At 62.5% G+C, this 6,000-nt stretch overlaps 1 protein-coding gene across 2 annotated transcripts in view; it reads right to left on the bottom strand.

Annotated features, from left to right (window-relative positions):
- GNG13 (G protein subunit gamma 13) overlaps positions 1–1,930 on the bottom strand; it is a 4,032-nt gene extending 2,102 nt beyond the window's left edge. The window contains exon 1 of one of the 2 annotated variants that reach the window (XM_040459507.1): positions 1,926–1,930. The gene's annotated coding sequence lies outside the window, so the exon portion shown is untranslated. Of the gene's footprint in view, positions 1–210; positions 342–1,925 lie in introns of those variants that run through there. The other variant, XM_040459506.1, reaches the window with a different exon arrangement.
- Between the last annotated feature and the right edge of the window lie 4,070 nt (positions 1,931–6,000).

Below are 6,000 nucleotides of genomic sequence, written 5' to 3'. Positions count from 1 at the left end.
CCCTCCCGAAGACCGAGGGGGTTCTCCCCACTGGTGGGGTCGGGCCTGCTGGGAGACGCAGGGCAGCTGCCCTCGGCCATAAGACCAAGAGGCAGGGCCATCTGGGGGTTAGGATGGTCCAGGTCAGCCCGGTGGGATCTGGGCGAGTCCCAGAATCCCTCCCGGCCTCGGTTTCCTGCTCTGCACAGGGGGCCAATTGATCAGACCTACCTTGGACGGTGCCAGCAAGGGCCAAGTGACAAGGACCAAGTGATGGTGAGTGACAGCGAAGACCAAGTGAATGAGTGAGCGGGCACATAAGCGGGCAGAGCCCGGGCAGGTGCCCCGCCCACTCCTGCCACCTGGGGGCCAGGCTCTGGCACCGCCCCCATTGCCTCCCCTCCTCCTCCAGGGACTGCGCCTGACCCTACATGGTCTGCCAGCCCTTGGGGGTGGGAGATGCAGGGGTAGGCAACGTGGGTCAGCTCTGGCCCTGGGCAGTGGTCTCCCACAGGGCTGGGTGGGCTCCTGGGCTGCCGTGTGGTGCTGCCACCAGAGACTTACAGCCATTAGATTGTGCCCCAGCCCTCCGCGCCCCTGATGGGCTGAATCATAGACTAGGTATGGATAACAGGGTCAGGACACTGTACCCCTCTGAGGTCTCAGCAGTGCCAACTGAAGGGTCTGTGGGCAGCCCTCCCCTGGAGCTGAGCCACCCACAGGAGTGAGCCTGTCCCCTTGAGGGCATCTGGGCCTGTGCCCCATGCCCCGGCCAGCAGCGGGTAGACTGGGTAGCTGCCCTGAGGGCGGGGAGGTATGTCCATGCTTCAGTTTACCCTAAGCCAGAGACAGCCAGACTTGCTCTTCGTGGGCCCAGGGGTTCCCTGGCAGTGTCCTGCCTCAGGAGGCGGTGTCTGGCTCGGGGGTGCCCAAGCCCAGGCTGAGTGGCTCTGGGGGCTCCGAGGAGGGAGGGGGCCCATCACCTCTCTGTCAGGCTCCTCACCCGGCCCGCGATGGGGCCCAAGCAGACAGTCCCTCTGCCTTCTGCCCCTCAGGGCAGAAGGTGCCGTCGGGGCTGGGACCACATCCAGTTCCCCTCAGCCGTGATGCTCTGGGTGTGTGTGGTAGGCCCTGCTGTCCTGCTCTCAGGGGAACTGTGCCCCTGGGGCTACTGAGTGACGCAGGCGCCAGGCTGCATCCTGGGTGGGGGGCCCCCAGGCAGCAACGGCAGCCGCAGGAACCAGCAGTGCCCAGCTTCCCAGTCATGATCCTCGCAAAGGCCTAGACCAGGCTCTTGGCAGGAGCTCTGGGCTGGGGGCCTATGAAAGGTCAGGTGTCCTCACCTAGAAGGCAGGATGGGGTGTCCCCTGCCCCCTTGGGCTCCCGAACCCTCCCTGGTGCAATTCTGTGAAATGGGGTCAGCTGTGCCTCCCTGGACTGCTGTCACGCATCAACACGATGACACATCAGGAGACGATTCTGGAACTGGGGCAGATCAGGCAAATGTGGGATTATTTTTATTATGGATTTAGGGGGATGGGGGCTTAGAGCCCAGGGCACTGCCATCCTGCCAGGGCAGATGGCCGGCAGTGCTGGCCTCGCTCCCCCCGCTGAGGCCCGTTTGTGCTCACCTGCCTTCGAGGCCCCGCACACTGTTTTGCTCCGGCTGCCCAGGGCTCTCCTGTGGCCTGTGGTGCTGCTCACACGGGGTGGGCAGCCAAGGGCACCGCATTATTTCGGCTCTCGGGACTGGTTCCAGGTTTGGACTGACCCCCGGGCCGGGCAGATCCTGCCACACAGTCGTGTCTTCTCTCCAGGCTGCACAGGCAGAACAGGGCACCCACACCAGACGGCTTCTGGAGAGTCCACTGGGGGAAGCCCTGCTGAGACCCGGGTCCGCTGTGGTCACAGCTGCGACCGACGCAGGAAGTACACGGCAGGGGCACCTGGGCGCAGCTGGGCAGCACTGTGGGTCGTCAGGACGGTGGGAGCCAGGCCTACAGGTGGCAGCTGTGGGGGGCACAGGCCCTCCCTGAACATCACTGCTGTGCTGTCTCTGGCCTCTGGGCGCCGGCCACACCTGCTGCCAGGCGGACACCTGCTGCTGTGGTCCTCGTGCTGACCACAGCCCCACGTCACAGAGGCCACCAGTTCATGTGGCGGAACCGGTCGCGCACGTCTGCTCTCACGCCTGTAAGGACTCGCATTTCTCACCTTCCTGGGATGCTGCGCAGGGGGAAGCAGTAACAGCTCGTCCTCTAGCTGACCGCCACCTTGCAGGCACCCAGAGCAGGTCCTGGGAGACCAGACACCGTGCTGAAATTAGCTGCGCTAACTGGGCTGCTGGTGAGACCAACGGGCTGGTTGCTGGCCTAGAAACGGCTGCCGCAGGCCCCACTGCCAGGCTCCTACCACGCGGGCGGGCCGGTGGGCAGTGTGGGCCGGGCCTCTGGGGGACGCGGCAGGCATAGTGAGACTGCGGCAGGAAGTCAAAGACTGGTGCGTGTGGGGTGCCCTGATCCCTTCTGGGTGGGACCCTGAAGAGGGCCCGGGGAGGAGGGGGGAGGAAACACCCCCACCAGACAGGGACCCGCCGTCTAGTGTCGTCCCCGATACCACCGTGACCTGTGGGTTCTCTACTGGTAGAGGCCAGAGCTGGGGCTGGTCTCCATCACTGGGCCACTGATGCACAGGCATGTTGGCAACTCTGGGCCATGGGCACACTCGGGTCCTGAGACCAGGCTCCTCAGAGAGCAAGACACGGCTCTGGGCAGATGGCCGGCCTGCACGTGGGCACCATGAGGCCCGAGGCGAGACCGCCGAGTGCCAGTGTGCGGCTCTGCCTCAGACTTCTGGGGGGTCAGACCCCTCCACAACCCTCCCAAGGCCACAGACACGTCCTAAGGGGGTGAGACCACAGGACAAGCGGTCAACGCTGCAGGGCCTGGGCTGGCAGGGGGAAGGCCTGTCAACGTTCTGTCCCAGGGGAGGGCATGGGACCCATGGGCTTACAACAGGCACGGCGACGGTGGCCCTGGCAGCCCCACGGGGACATGCCGACTTGTTTCCTGCCCCGGGGATGACTGGCAGTGGTAAATACCAGGACTGGAAAGCCAGCACAGAGCCTCTGATTTTACCCTGTTAAGCAGAGCTCACGGAACACCGGCCTGTACGTAACCTCTGCAAGCTCGGAAGCGACAGTCGTAAATAACAGGCTCGCTCAGACTGTTCTGCGCAAACCTAGAAGACGCGGTTCCGGGGAAGCCACGGGCAGCAGGGTGGATGTCATCTGCAACACCTCTTGAGTCCGTCTCAGGGAAGCGGCTCATTCTGGCAGCTCTGTGGCCAGGGACCCAATGCCAGGCCCTCGTCTGCAGCTGACCCAAGTCCTCGAGGTGTCTTTCAGGGCAAAGCGAGAGACTAGTAAAGCAGTTTCTTTTTTTAAAATCTGTATCTATTTTAAGTTTACTTATTTACTTTGAGAGAGTGAGCTGGCAAGCAAGGAGGGGAGGGGCAGAGAGGGAGTGGGAGAGAGAATCCCAAGTAGGCTCCACACTGGCAGCACGGAGCTGGACGTAGGGTTCAAACTCATAAACCGTGAGATTGGGGCCTGAACCGAAACCAAAAGTCACATGCTTAGCCCACTGAGCCACCCAGGCGCCCAACAGTAAAGCAGTTTCTGAATGTCAAGCAAAGTCAGGGTAGTTGTCTAAAACAGACAAATCTGCCGAGCTGCAGGTGATCCCATCTCGGGAAGGCCCGTGGAGGGGAGCCTGTGATACATGGTGGGTGCAGGGGAGGCCTGCCGTGTCACTGGCTCAGGCCGCCCACTGTCCCATTTTGCACCGGCCCCACAGGCCCCCCTGGGTGTCAGAGCTGTCTCCCCTCCCGCGGACGCTTACTCTGAGACGAGGTCAAGTAACTTTGCCCGGTCACCTGTGGAGTGAAGGGGCATCTCAGAGCTGGCCCAGCACCATCCTCTCCGCCAGGGCCAGCAGCCAAGGCCAGACCCAGGGGACAAGTCCTTGGGAGAGGATCCTGCCGTGCTGAGACCCCCTGCGTGTGGTTCACATCACCTCATCCCTGCTGAGAGACGGAACGTGGGCAGGTGCCACCTACTGGCTCAGGCCTCCCGCTACCAGACAGGACTGGAGGGTGCCAGTGGCCTGGACGTGTGGCCCCCAAGTGTGGGGACAGGCACAGCAGCTTGCAGACAGTGGGGCCTAGGTCTACCACTTGCGCAGGCTCAGGATACTTTGGCATGCGGCTGGTTCTGGTCTGACTGCACCTACAGGCTGCGTGGGGTCACTGCTTGATGAGGCTAGTGCCATTTGGGGGGGTCCCACCCAGTGCATCATCAGCAAGTGTATTGGTCTGCACCCCCAGAGACACGCACCATAAAGAGGGGGGGATGTGTGCATTGGGCCACCGGGCCATCTGGGCATCTGGTGCGTAGGGGCACAGGCTGCTCTGAGGGCTGGCCGCGCTGCAGCGACTGCTGGCCTGACCCCAGTTCCAGCCAACAGGGGTGGTGGCACCACAGCAGCAGTGTGGATGCAGGCACGCGTTCAGGGCTGGGGCTGAACGGAGGGCCCCTTGCGCTCTATGCTTAGCAGCTGACACCCCCCACACAGCTCCTGAAGCAGGCACAGACCTCTGCCCCTGCACTGGGAGCCACCCCACGCGGGGACAGTGGCCCGATGGCCAAGTCAACAAGGTGTGCCTCTGGTAATTGCGGTGCCAGGTGATCGCGCCCACCACTGAAGGCGGTGTTATGCCAGAGGCCTTTTAGAAACAGCTTCGGGGCCCAGTTCTTCCTCCCAGAGCAAAAGGAGGAGACACCTCAGGGGACGTCACTCTGCTCCCTCCCCCCGCAGGCCTCACCCCAAAGGCGAGGATGTCTAGCAGCCAGGGCAGCTCCCCGAGCAGCATGTGGACAGTGGCCTGGAGGCAGAGGACGCAGGTCTCCAAAGCCCAGCTGACAGACAGATGGTGTCCGTGAATACGTAGGGGGGCAGTGAGGGCAAAGTGAGGCTGTGCACTGTGTGAGGGGTGCCCTACACAAACCGTCCATGCCGGAGAAGAGTCTGGGGGCAGAGAAGGCTGTCGTTGTGCCCCTGCAAGATTCTCTGGCCACACGCACGGTGTAGGTGTCAAGGCCGCAACGCATCAGGGAGCCATTCAGAGAGAAGCCAGGCCCACGCAATGGGGATGGAGCCCACACAGGCTGTCTGCTGCCCTGGGGCCATGTGGAGAGGGGGTGGTCACAGGTCGGGCCAGCCGGGCAGTTGCATCTGATGCTGTGCAGGCGGGTGTTCAGAAGGGTGTGGGTGGGGGGCAGCTCACAGGCAAGTCCCCACCAAATGTGGAGGTGCAGGGTGGGCGCAGAATCCCCAGGAGGGGAAGAGTCAGCACAGGCGCCTGGTGTTCTGGGACCATCCAGGACGCCGTTACGCCGTCTATCTGCAGCAAGTCGTGGCACCCAGGAAGCCGTCTGGTCCTCCTGAGGACTCCCGAGTGCAGGAACTGTGGCCGAAGCCCCACAAAGCTGCCTGGGGAGGAGACCTAAGACCTAGGGGTGGATGTGATGCTAGCCATTTACCGGTCTCGTGACCACAGACACCCCTCAGCCACAGGCACACGGTGGAAGGCAGCGGGAGGCACAGCACTCGGGGCGACAGTGGCCGCCAGCCTCCCAGTGTCCTGAGTCAGTCACTTGTAGCACTACTTTATGAACGTGCTCAGGGCCCTTATTGCCTCTAGGACCCACCCAGCTCTCCAGCCTGGTAGAGGTACCTGTCACCTACTTTACATCCAGGGTGAAACCACACAGAGAGCACAAGCAGAACCCCCAGGATAACGCCATCCTGGTGCATCCTGGTGATCAGCTACAAAACCCTAGTGGTTATAAAATAAACACTACCCTTAATGGAAAAGGCCAACGGTTGCACCACATACTGGAAGGTTTCACCAGGACGGAGCTCCTGAAGCTCACATCCACGCCTGTCTCGCCATCACTGA

Source organism: Herpailurus yagouaroundi, unplaced genomic scaffold (genome assembly GCF_014898765.1).
Source record: "Herpailurus yagouaroundi ecotype Mexico unplaced genomic scaffold, PumYag 222, whole genome shotgun sequence".
Classification (NCBI taxonomy): Eukaryota; Metazoa; Chordata; class Mammalia; order Carnivora; family Felidae; genus Herpailurus; species Herpailurus yagouaroundi.
This window is presented reverse-complemented; position numbering and strand designations above follow the sequence as displayed.